This window comes from Perna viridis, chromosome 12 (genome assembly GCF_037379345.1).
Source record: "Perna viridis isolate PV_CMFRI_1.1 ecotype Kerala chromosome 12, ASM3737934v1, whole genome shotgun sequence".
Classification (NCBI taxonomy): domain Eukaryota; kingdom Metazoa; phylum Mollusca; class Bivalvia; order Mytilida; family Mytilidae; genus Perna; species Perna viridis.
In genome coordinates this window covers 15,895,418-15,910,003 of record NC_142456.1, presented here as the reverse complement: position 1 = coordinate 15,910,003, position 14,586 = coordinate 15,895,418, and positions in this window count along the sequence as shown.

Sequence of the window (14,586 nt, the reverse complement as noted above, 5' to 3'; positions counted from 1 at the left end):
AAGAAGTTCTCGACCAATCAAAAACGGCTATAAGCATGAAAAATCTTTTGATTAGAATTATTTAGTTGTGCATATTACCAAAACTTATTTAAGGTACTGACCTATGCATCAAAATTCTATATTTGGACTATATATCATGTATATGGTATAGCAGTATGGGATAGTACCTGTAGCCTTGCTATAAAACTTTATGTTTCTTAGCTTAACAAAGTGTTTCTTCATTATTTATAAGCAACATGGAAGAATAAATGTCAGACAATTATGTTATAGTTTGGTGCTTGTAGTTCATTTCCCTACAGCTATTTTTGTTTTGTAGATGCACAGGTTCCAAAGCCAGTGAAGCAGAGCAGACAAAGAATGGATCGTGCAAGAAAAATTGGCCCATGCACTTGATTCTCTTTTAACCATTCATTTCATCAGGTAAGCTATAGTTGCTGTATAAGATGATAACAACTGAACGTCAGCTTTTTTTCATTGTCACATTCATTTGCTGACATATTGAACACAACAAAGAGCATATAATAAATAAAATACTACATACAAAGTAACAAAAATAAATGAGCAACTCGGACTCCATTAAAAGCTTGGAGCATGGACCAGGTGCACTGTTGGGGTAAGCGTCCTCTGCTTTTCTAGAAACACTTACCGAGTTGCTCATAAACAGAATTAATGTTGCCACATATGAAAGGAAAGTTGACAATGTCTTTTATCTCAAGTTCTTTGGGGTAGATGCGATGTATCAAATCCAAGAAACTAGGATTGTTTAACGATGATATGACATCTATATAGTGGAAACTGAGATAAAAGAATCTAGCCAAACGATGTTCTTTCTTTCGGATCATCCATAAAGTCAGCCTCCTTAGAGTGAAGGAACAGGTCTGAAAATTGATCTTCCTTTATTTTTTAAAGTCAATTCTGTAGATTATCTCATATACAGTATAAATTCATTTTGATGTAGATTGAAATCTATATTTGATCGAACTTTATCCCGTTTCCGTGATCAAGAAAAGAAAATCCTTACAGAATTGCAAGGTATTGATATTAGCATGTCCAATGCGACTTATTCTGTTATGCCTTTTTTACTGAAATTGAAAAAAGAAGATCAGTTTCAATTAAAATATAATAAATTAGTCTTATAATTTGCATATTATTCCAGAATTAAAGCATTTAAGCAGCTTATTACTGCACGGATTTGTGAGATAATGAATAGACCAAAAAGTGAAAAAACAATCCCGTCATTGATCACTTACAATGCAACAGCTTTTCATTTATATTTTCTAAATTTCTAAATTTTCTAGATTTGATACATCGCATCTACCTCCAAACTTGAGATAAATGATACTACAGACACTGTGAAGTCAGCCTCATATCTTGACCTACACTTAGAAATCGATGGTAAAAGAAAACTATTTACCAAACTTTACGACAAACGTGATGACTTTTCATTCAAAAATGTCAACTTTCCTTTCATCTGTAGCAACATCACTTCAGCACTGCATATGGAGTGTTCATATCACAACTCATACGTTATGCCAGAGCTTGCCAAAACTACGCAGACTTTTTGTATCGCGCTAGAACTCTAACAAATGATTACTCTTTTGTAAATTTGCCAACCCTAAAGACGACGAGATCTGTGACCCTAATCATAAAATTGTGTTCATTGTGTACTTATTAAACTCTATCCAATAAGGATGACAAGCAAAACAAACAAAAAGGCATATTACTGAAGAAGAAATATGGAATGCTATTAAATACCTTAACAGCGGGATGGCAGCAGATAGTTTTACATATCAGGAGAGCATGTTAAATATGGAGGTGAAACTGTTGCGAACTTTATTTATATTCAGAGGAATAATGAGATGGGAATGTGATCGAGACGATATCGGAGCTGTACATCTAATAGTAATATAAAAAAGAACAAAAACAGCAACAATCCAGCAGCATACCGAGGAATTACTGTCTTGGTACAATGAAAAATGTCCTTGAGAAATGATGGCTACAAACTAATATTTAACAGGAGACAAAAAAGATGCAACGGGGCTTTACTGAGAACACGTCACGTATAAAGACTGACTACTACTTGAATTAAAAAATGAAGAAATGATAAACAAATCACCAGTATATATGGTAAATCTAGATGGTTAATGTGTCTTTGATGAAGTATGAACCAAGTCTTTATTAGTGAAGGCTTTTTTGTCTATACTATAATCCATTACTGGAATTGTTTAAGTTAACTCTACATGTAATGCTAAACGTGTCCACCACTCTGCACAAATATATTCATGATATTGTCGACCAAAAATTCCAGCATTTTGAAGACATCTTCGGTATATTTGGAAGATTATTTCCACTTTAAAGTTGACAGTAGTGAAGTTCAATCTCACATTTTTATTCATTTTCATAAGCAGCTTGCAGCATTGTTATGAAACTTTGTGTGATGTGATATAAAACACGGAGATGGGCTTGGTGTGTTATATTATCATATATGTGATGACTGTCATTGTGTTGTCAACAACAAAAAAATAATACTGATTGCAGATTGGAGTTGACCGTTTTAAAAATGGCAGCAACATTTTGTGTCAAAAGTGCTTAGTTTATCTTATTGACCTTAAGTTGGATGTAGCCTTCATATGTAATGAATTCTCTGTCGTTCATTAAAGACACATGGGGTCTTGTGATGTTTTGCTCTATTTTGGTGATGTTATCTCTTTGACATATAATTAATTCCTCCGTTTACATTCTTTTCCATGTGGTGCAAGCATATATGAACAAAGCTACAAATACATCTTCTTTATCTAACTTAAAAGTTTTATGAAATCAATTTTATACAAGTAATCAAAGATATCAAGGTCAATTATGAACAATATTTTGAAGTGCTGATACTACTAAATAAGTTGTTAGTATTCCATGCATACCACTTAAATACTAGCCTACAATTATTACAATATACTTTGGTATATTCTACATATTAATGTTTAGGTACTATCCAACAGAAATAATGAACTGAAAGTAAAATTAGAAGAGCAGCATTTGAAGAGAATAACGTCAAATGGAAGAAGATAGATGAGCCAGAAATTCTAACAGATTTCCCTTCACTAACGTTGGAAAAAGTTATAAATGCAACACGTGGTGTCTACCAATTGACAATACTATACGACAGCTCAGTAACGATGCTACGTATTGTATCATGATGAAAGATGATTTTGTAGGTCTGCTAAGGATTAGACTTCTGAGTCGGCGCACATCGTCAAAGTCATATCTTCTTTGAAATATGACAGCATAGTTACCGGTTGGTGTTATCAGTTATGAGCCGGTGCCAGACTATTGGGAGCGTGAGCCCATATATCATCAGTAATTTGGGTTTTAATATGTACTCGACATGAAGGGGACATCAAAATGTATCAAAAATTAGACGAACTACCTCGAGGATGCCGCTCTTGTGCCAGAGTTGGTAAATGGCTCGAAAACTGAAGAAAGTGCTGCCGAAGAATGAAAAACTAAGAGATATTTTAATTGTATTATACAACAAACTTGTAAATGTAATACAAGACTGTAAGTTTAAAATAAGTTTAATTGTATGTAATCTTAGTATAAGTATTATTATAATTTATAATAATTTTAGAACGAGAAATTTATAGTGTTATGATTTCGAATACTTAGAATTCATGTGTTGTGTCTTGCCTGGTGTTTGAGAGTGGTCGATGCTTAGTCCCAAAATAAAAAGCATCTTAAAAAATGGCTAAAATTTGATAGTTAACTTAATATGGTAATTAAAAAAGTCAATTAAAATGGAATATCCTTACAATCGTTTTTTTGTTTTTTGTTTTTGTTTTTGTTTGTTTTTGGTTTTTTTTTAAGATAAAATCTATTGTAAGGTTAGAGAGGAAATAAATTTCTCTTTTTTTTATTCGATTAAAAAAACTAAATACAACATATCCATATACATCAAGGAGGTAGACCTAGGGTAAGAGACATAACTCATGAAATCTGTGATATGTTTGTATCGTATTCAATTTTCCCAATGCGTATCAAACTTTCATTTGACACAGAATGAAATCAATCCAATGCTGAATACAAACGTTCAAATGATTTGTAAGGGTTGTGTCCCTTACCCTAGGTCTACCTCCTTAAGTGTTGTTGAAGGTTTAGTGTATTTTTACATCTTAAAAGTTTGAAAGGGCATTCAGAATGCATTAATATTTACCAGTTTTTCATAAATTTGTTATTTGAAATTCCAAAAAAATGTCTAAGATATTAGTATTTGTGTATATTGCCTAGTTCGTAAATGTTACGTGCATTATCTAATGACTTTTTTCAACTTTAATATCAATCTATCTGAGTTACATTATCTTTATTTCACAGAAATCTTTATTTTATGTTATATTTTCTTTCTTTTTACAAAATAGTCTTAAGTATTACTTTTTGTGTATATTGCCTAGTTCGTAAATGTAAAGTACCTTATCCTGTAACATTCTCACCCTTTGTAATGATAATTCTAATTTACATGAATTTGTTATTCAAAATTCCATGATATCATCATTTTTTGTTGAGTAAACCATGATTTTACAAAAAAAGTCTTAACTATTGATTTTGTTGTACATTTCATATTTCACAAATGTAAAGTGTATTATCCAATGACTTATACATCTTTTATACCAATCAACCTAGAGTCAAAATAATTCAAAATTCCCCAAAATCCTTCTTTGCAAAAAAAATTATAAAATATTATAAAGCATTTATTTTTGTGTATATTGTCTATTCCACAAATGTAAATTGCCTTATCCTATGACATTTTCACCTTTTGTAATCATCAGTCTAATTTACATGAATTTATTAATCCAAATTTCCCAAAATCCTCCATATATTTTGTAACGTCGATGGTTTTACCCAAAATAACACTAAACAATGCATTTTTGTGTATTTTTTCTTATAATCTAAATGTAAAGTGCATTGTGAATTGAAATTCTCATCCGTCGTAACAATCATAATAAGTAACAGAGAGTTGTTATTCCAAATCCTCCAAAATCTTATTTTTTGGTATTTTTCATGTATTTACCTAAAAATAGCTCAAATTCATTTATCTATTTTAAAGTGCTAGGTGCATTATCTGGCAATATATCCATAATTTCAACCACGTTTTTTTTCATGTGTTTATGGACTTCGTGATGCACTTTTCAGTGTTGTTTTTTTTATTCAAACCATGACTTACGTTATTTTTAACATTTCAAACATTGTTATGTATACACGATGAAAACTGAATTATTCATTAAAAAAAATCCAGAAATCATTGATTTTTGTTTTTGGCTGCTTTCGCCTAAAAATGAAAAAAAAAACTTTAAAATGATAATAGATGGTTATTTATGGTAATAAACAAGTTGCAACAAAGAGAAAATCATTAAATCATTCACTTCTAAGATTGAGCAACAAAAATGGCCCGTAATGACCCTTCTCCTTTTGTATATTTATTTTTACTATATAAAATAATTATATTTATTGTTCCCTTTATTTGATATCATTAAATGGATAATCGTATTGATTGTTTGAAACTGAGAAATACCAATATTTGAAAACTGATTTCTCCTCAGAAAACGAATTATCATACTCTACCACTATAATGTTAAACTTGGCATGATACTGCTCATGGCTATCAACTTAAACTGTAAGCAAAACAGTCGGAAATTCGAGTCGGAATAAAGATTTATTGTTTTAACAGATGTGTAAACAAAAGGTACTTTCTTAGTCCTGGCTATTATAGAACTGTATAAATAAAGGGAATTACAGAATTTGAAATTTCTTCCGTTTTATCTATAATTGTTCTTCCAATTATATTGCAAGTTGAATTGTTCTTGGAGTAATTCACCATACTAAAACAGACGTATTATTTCAATTAGCACTACACATGCATACATTTGTAAGGTAGTTTAATATTCACAATGCTACAAATGTCCCTCTCAAATTAACTCTTAAATAAAAGCTTGCAATTGGTTCATTCAAAGCATATTCAATTGTAATCACTATAATCTTAGAGCATTCAGTTGACAGAAACAGTATCCAAGTACAAGCTTATAGTTAATATATATATATAGGGTCTCAACTCTCAGATTCGTGCTTGTGGTGTTGACAGAATAGTATATACAAACGGGAAACTCAATCCATGGCAATACGCGTGGAGGAGCGCCTCGAAATATATTTTATCCGAAAATATCTATCGAAAATAGAGGAAATAGAGAAGTTTACAAAAAAAATGTGACTTGAAAACACCCTCTTACAAAGAATATATGTTTTTAATTTTACCTTTATAGATGTAGGTTTTATATATATCATATGTTCACATGTAATGAATTTCAGTGGAATACGAGCTGACTAGATATATTTACATTGGACAGTGTGGAAAGGTATTTTTTTCCAAGCGAGGTTATTTTATAATCATATTTTTAAATCAACGACCACGATATGTCAGTGACTTATTGTTTTACATGTACTCCGTTCTTTATTATAATTATTATTAATTTTCCATCATTTTCCGTCTTCCTATCAATGAACTTATTAAACAAATTATCAGAAACAGTAACGCGTTTTGCGAAATGTAAACTTATTTAATTGTACTATTTCTCTTACATTTAATCTAAATACACCTTTATACTATTTAGATTTGAATTTGTCTATAGAAGTAAAACAATATCATGTGCCAAAAACAATCCCTAATGGAGACATAATAAACAAAAGTACAGACTATTTCATAGACACTCAATGCAGGGGTTTAACTCAGTTATCGACACATAATGTACAATTTAATGATCGAATGATCGTGTAAAATAGTTGATTTCATATTCCTTACCTAAAACAATATGTTTTACATTAAATAATAATCATGAATTGTAGATTTCGACAAAATATTACTTATTTTTAGGTTATAGGTTTTGACGCTCAGTTGTCGCTTTGTTATTGGAAGGATTTTATTCATTCATAATTTCCACAAAATATCGATATTTAGTATTGTTTATATAACAAATGTAAAACAAAAAAGTTAAAAGCAAATTGTCGATAGACTTTGCATTGTTTTTTTTAAGTTTATAAATTTCTTTGGTCTTCCAGTGACAAAAATAAAATATAATATTTGATTTTTGTAGAAATTACAAAAATGCCATGGTAAAATTGTGTTCAAATTTCGTTAAGATAAGTCCAACGGTTTCAAAGAAAATGACTAAAATACAGAAATGAACCTTTGATGTTGACCTCCGACCTTGATTTTTTTAAAAGTTGCACCTATGAACACTTATTCTAAATTTGCACAACCTTAATGGAAGCACCTTTTAAACATGTTTAAAATGATACCAAATTCAGCCATGTGGTATTTCGGTCTATTGAATCAACCCTTTTTTTTCATACTAAATTACTGGAATAGTGAAGATTCTTAAAAATCGAATCAGTTGTCAAACGGTTAAATAATAGAGATAACAAATACAAAAATACAATCAATATATATTACACATTCCGATATGCTGTACACGTGATTCGAGGAGTGATCTCTCATCAGCCGCATTGGAATCAAATAGGAAGATCCAAATCCAAATATCAAATTTATGCAAGAAGCATTCATAACCAAACTATCAAAATAGGAAGCCAAATCCATCATCAAGAGGTTAGACCCTTTGCATTACCAGGATTGAGCATAAGTGTTTCAAGTATTTTGAAATTTGTAATACTGCAAATTTTGAGAAATATGATGAATAAAATCTGATATACTACATGGTCAGACAAGTCTGACTACTGGTAAACGGTCGGTGAATAGGACCTTTGGTACACCAGCATTGACATCACCCAGTGTTTTTAATACAAAAATGCCAAATATAGATATTGGAAATCTCGGTGTGCTGTACACGTGTTTCATAGAGTAACATCCAATGGTGTATTTTAGATCAACAACAACAAAAAAAGAAAAACTTATTTATGCAATTAATAATATAAAGGTACAGTTAAAGAAATTGTTCAGAAACAAGATGTCAAGAAAACAGGTATGATAAATACTATCCTAATTGAAAACAGTAAATCAAGAAAAACAGTGTTAAATGTAGTTCAATCGTAATAATTTATGATGATTTTGTTATAACCAATGACTACATTGCATATCTTAGAATCGATTTAAGTTCTATTTACCTGGTTGTCCTAATGTGACAAAAAGTTATTGTGTATCTGTCTGTATATACAATTCAATTAAATGAGATGTTGGAAAATAATTCGTATGGGTATATCAGAGTGAATACTCATTGCTCTTTTTTCGTTTTTGTTTCAATAATTTATTTTAACCATCTGTATTTTTTTCAAATTCATTATTTATATTGGCAGTGTATATAGTCAATAAAACGAAGCTCTAAATCATGCAGCTTTTCGTGTTTTCGAACATGTATTGAATATGTTGAGATCATGAAAAATAATGTGCCACCCATTTTCTAATTCTTAAACAGAATGGTACCTAAATGAACGAATTTGCTGTAATTTTACGTGTCCGAGGCGTTAGATAATTATACATGTACCTTGAGCACGGAAACAAAATCAGAAAACTAGCAAATAGAAGCAAGAAACGGTTGGTTATTTGAGAACAGTTCTCATGTATGAAATGTATGTTTCTCTGATTACGGTTATCTATTTCTGATCCTAGCTATTTTGATGAGGGAAATAATGCTCGCAATGTTGTCTGAAATGTGTCTGGTATTACTCAGCTGATTACATCATTTTCGTACGCATTCGGGTTCCATGTTTTGAGAGAGTAATCAAGGGAACCAATGTTATAAAGACAATCAAAAGAATGTAAACCAGGGACAAAGACCAGACATGGAAAACATACATACACAACAAAGAACAGAAAGTAACTAAAATCATACATACAAAGTAACAAAAGCAAATGAGCAACTCGGACTAAAAACTGGGAGCATGGACCAGGTGCTACGTTAGGTCAAGCGTCCTCTACTTTTCTAGAAACACCTACCGGTTTGCTCATAAAAAGTCAAGTCTGGTTTTGACAAAAAAGGAAAGGAAAACTATGACACATTGAATAAATCAGTTTTCATGGCACAGATGGACACACAAGAACGGTCCACGAGTTCCTGGTGACGACTATAAAACTTCTGTAGTGATGACTTCAATCTTGTAGCAACATGATTCTGCACTAGAAGCCTATTTGTTAGAGTTCTAGCGCGATACAAGAAGTATGCACAGTTTCGTCAAGCTCTGGCATGACATTTGAGTTGTGATATGAACACTCAATACGCAGGTGCTGAAGGGATGTTGCCACAGATGAAAGGAAAGTTGACAATTTTGAATGAAAAGTCATCACATTTGTCGTAAAGTTTCGGCTAACTCTGGCATAATGTATGAGTTGTTGTGATATGAACACTCCATTCGCAAGTGCTGAAGGGATGTTGCCACTGATGAAAGGAAAGTTGACAATTCTGAATGATAACTCATCACGTTTATCGTAAAGTTTGTCAATAGTGTTCCTTTACCATCGATTTCTAGGTCAAGATAAAAAGCTGACTTCACAGTGTCTGTAGTATCCTTTATCTCAAGTTCTTTGGGGTAGATGCGATATATCAAATCCCCAAAATTAGGATTGTTTAAAGATAATACGTCAATCTATATAGCGGAAACCGAGATTAAAGGATCTAGCTAAATGATATTCTTTCTTTAGGATCAGATCAGCTACAAAGTCAGCCTCATAAGAGTGAAGGAATATGTCAGCAAGTAGAGGAGCACAATTTGTTCTCACTGGAATGCCGACCGTTTGTCGGAAAACGCGTCCACCACACTGAACAAATATGTCGTCAATAAAAAAAATTCCACCATTTTGTAAACATCTTCTTTTTTATATTTGGAAGATGATTTGGAATTATTTCTTACAAAGTATGAGGAATCTCTACCGAGAACTATATATTTTTATTTAGGTGTACCATCTTTCGCATTTTTCAGGATCCTCATTGAATTATTACCACTAAGGGAGTAACAAGTTTGTATGGATTTTTTGTGGAGTTTAGGAATCCAGTACAAAGATGGTAAATCAAAATCGTCGTCCTTGGTAGAGTGACCAAAAGAAAACAGCACAGATTTATGGTTTTCCACACTTTCTTCTTTGTGGTAGCAGTAAAGGTCTTATCACTGCTATTATTTTCTACGTCTACCTCTGATAATAAACATTGGATGTAAAACGTTTTGCAGACAAAAACAATGTTGTTTTGGGCTTTGTCTGCTTGTACGATAACATATTTGTCATGTATAGTACACAATGTTTTTGCTACATCGCGGTCTTTGAAAAATGATGTAGCTTTGGCACTCGTTGACCTACTTCAAACTTTCATTCGTTTCAAAATTAAAGACCTCACGGCCTTTAACCACTTTGACAAAAAATCAAGCTCTACTTGTTCTCGTTTTATCCATTTTTTTGGATAGTCCTCGACGGCATCCATAAGAACTTAAAAGTTATAATTCCAATTCATGAAGCGTGGTTTACCATACTTGGGACTTTAGAAATAATATTACGGAGAGATTCGTTTTCGATGATGGTTAAATCTCCCATTACGACGTAACCAGAAGGACCATACATGAATCGAGAGTTTTTGCAAGAAGAGTCAGGTGGATTAGCCTTGAAGTCCTCAATCACGATGTTCTGCAATAGCCTTTTATAATTGAAAATTTTGGATGCAATGGGTGAAGTATAGGAATATGATTTAATTGGTATGGATTTGTCTTTGAAATATGGGGGGGGATATTTTATTTAAAAAATAAGTACATCGGGTCAAAGCTTTACCTTGTACATTTAGTTCATATACATGTACGTTAAAAAGTTAGTAAAAAATAAAGTTTAATTTTTTATACTTCCATCGACTGATAAAATGACTTCTGATTTTTTTTTTCGGAATTTTCGAGATTATACGTATATGATACTGTAATTACTGAAGGAACACAACTAGGGGACCCCGTTACAGATTACAGCCCTAAATTATTTTCTCACATATAATTATTAGAAATTATTCTTGTTTTGCTTCATCATAATTTTTACTTGTCATAATTATAAGAACAAATATTTTTTCTAAATACTGAACATTTATTAAAACAAAATAATGATCTGCTAAATTTTACCAACGCCACTATTTGAATGTAACGCCAATTAAATATTAACTTGAACACATTGGTTACATTTCGACATTAGTTATACAGGAAACTGATCCTTTTCATAATTATTTTATTGTATTTCATTGCAAGCATATTAGTTCCCCTCATCAAATTAATTAGGATCATGCATAATGAGTACCGTAATCAGAGAAGCATAGAATTTCATAAATGTAAACGTAAATATGTATCATATGAAAATCATGATTGCTACAATAATGACTTAATTTGTTTCCAACACATTATCTGAAAAATAACACCTCCTCATCAGTTGGTTCCTTTATTAGAACAAGAAAACATTGATTCTCTGTCAGAGTGGTTGAAGGCCGTGAGGTCTTTAATTTTGAAACGAATGAAAGTTTTAAGTAGGTCAATGAGTGCCAAGGCTACATCAGTTTTCAAAGACCCCCACGTTGCAAAAACATTGTCTACTATACATGACAAATATGTTGTCATACTAGCAGACAAAGCCCAAAACAACATTGTTTTTGTCTGCAAAACGTTTTATATCCAATGTTTATTATTAGAGGTAGACGTAGAAAATAATAACAGTGATAAGACCTACACTGCTACCACTCTTTCCAAAGAAGAGATTGTGGAAAACCATAAATCTGTGCTATCCTTTTTTGGTCTCTCTACCAAGGACGATGATTGTGATTTACCGTCTATGTACTGGATTCCTTAACTTCAAAAGAATCCATACAAACGACGTTTCATAGCTGGATCTGCAAAATGTACCACCAAACCTCTTTCAAAACTTTTAACTTCTATACTCACAACTGTCAAAGAGGGTCTACAGTCCTACCACAACACTTGTTACTCCCGTAGTGGTATTAATTCAATGTGGATCCTGAAAAATTCAAAAGATCTTTTGGAGACAATCAGTTCAAGACTATTATCTGAATATAATAGCATTAAAACCTATGATTTTTCAACACTGTATACTTCTATTCCCATACTCAGATAAAATCCCGACTTAAAAACATTATACATCGTTGTTTTTCCAAAAAAGATAGTACACCTAGATACAAATATATAGTTCTTGGTAGAGATTCCTGATACTTTGTAAGAAATAATTCCAAATCATCTTCCAAATATACAGAGGAAGATGTTTACAAAATGCTGGAATTTTTAATCAACAACATATTTGTCCAGTGTGGTGGACGTGTTTTTCAACAAACGGTCGGCATTCCAATGAAAACAAATTGTGCTCTTTTACTAGCTGACCTATTCCTTCACTCTTATGAGGCTGACTTTATAGCTGATCTGATCAGAAAGAAAGAATATTGTTTGGCTAGATCCTTCAATCTCAGTTTCCGCTATATACATGACGTGTTATCTTTAAACAATCCTAATTTCGGGGATTTGATACATCGCATCTACCCAAAAAGAACTTGAGATAAAAGATACTACAGACACTATAAAGTCAGCCTCATATCTTGACCTACACTTAGAAATGGATGGTAAAGGAAAACTATTGACCAAACTTTACGACAAACGTGATGACTTTTCATTCAGAATTGTCAACTTTCCTTTCATCTGTGGCAACATCCCTACGGCTTCTGTGTATGGAGTGTTCATATCACAACTCATACGTTATGCCAGAGCTTGTCGAAACTACGCAGACTTTTTGTATCGCGCTAGAACGCTAACAAATAGGCTTCTGGAACAGGGTTATGTTGCTACAAGATTGATGTCATCACTACAGAAGTTTTATGGTCGTTATCATGAACTCGTGGATCGTTATGGTGTATCCATCAGCACTATGAAAACTGATTTATTCAACGGGTCATAGTTTGCGTTTCCTCGTTTGTCTACCCCGGACTTGACTTTTTATGAGCAACTCAGCGGGTGTTACAAGAAAACAGAGGACGCTTACTCTACCGGTGCACCTCGTCCATGCTCCCAGTTTTTATTGGAGTCCGAGTTGCTCATTTACTTTTGTTACTTTGTATGTATGATTTTAGTTACTTTATGTTCTTTGTTGTGTATGTCTGTTTTCCATGTCTGGTCTTTGTCCCTATATTACATTCTTTTGATTACCGCTATAACCTTGGTTCCCTTGATTACTCTTAGAAAACTGTTCACAAATAATCAGCTGTTTTTTGCGTTTATTTGTTTGTTATCTGAAAAAAAATATAAGTGTACTAATTCTGGTTAAAGGTAAATGTATGACTACCGAATGTCTCGGACACGTTGATGTATAGTTACAGCAAATTCATTCTTTAAGTACCCTCTGTTTAAGACATTCTGTTTTAAATAATGGGTGACACATCCAGTTTTCTCAATCTCAAAATATTCAATACATGTAGGAGACTCGAAAAGCTAGATGTATTTAAGGGTTAGTTTATTAACGATAACGAGTCGAATCTATGCATTGACAATATTAAAAATGAATTTAAAAATACAGAAAGGTAAACATAAATTCCATGGAACAGAAACGAAAAAAAGCAATTAGTCGACACTATCATATCCCAGTACGAACTATTCTACAACATAGCGTTAACTGGATGCATATACAAGCAGATATACAAAAACTTTTTGCAACATTAGAAAAACCCGGTAATTAGAAACTTAAATCATTTGTTACTAAGATAAACAATGTAGTCCTAGATTTCGTTAAAATAAATAATCATTAATTATTGCAATTGGACTACATTCAACACGTATACATCGGATTTGATTTTTCTTGAAACACGCGGTTTCCATTTGTAGAGTATTTATCATATCCGTCTTCTTAGCACCTTGAATCTTCACATTGTCTTTAAACATTCCGTCATGTAATTATTTGTATCATTGTATTAGGTGACATTTTCAATACATATAATTTGTGTTTCTGTTTTAAAAACAGTGGGGTGATTCAAAGGTCCTCGGGGATATTCACCAACATTACCCAGTAGTCAGACTTGTCTGATCCCGAATTATATCAAATTTTATTCATCATATTTATCGTATTTTGTAATATTACAAATTTCAAAAAATTTAAAACACTGAGGCTTTTTTCCTTGTATTACACATAGTAGGAACTCTCAATGATAGATTTGGCTTCCTTTTTCGATAGTTTTTGTTATGGATACTTCTTGTTTGGATTAATATTTTCACATTTGATTCTAATGCTGCTGATGAGGGTTAATTCATCAAATCACGTATACAGAAGATCGAAAATTGTAATATATATGATTATAGTGTTGTATTTGTAACTTCTTTTGTTTAACCGTTTTATGACTAATTCTATTTTTAAGGATCTTTTTTATTCGAGTAATTTAATACAGGAACAAATGAATCAAAAATGCCATAAGTTTGAATTTAGTATCACTTTAATTTTTTTTAAAAGACGCTTCGGTTAAAGTCTGTGCAAATGTTGAATATGTTTTCCGTGGTGCAATTTTGTAAATTTCGCAGTCGTGCGTCAACATCAAAATG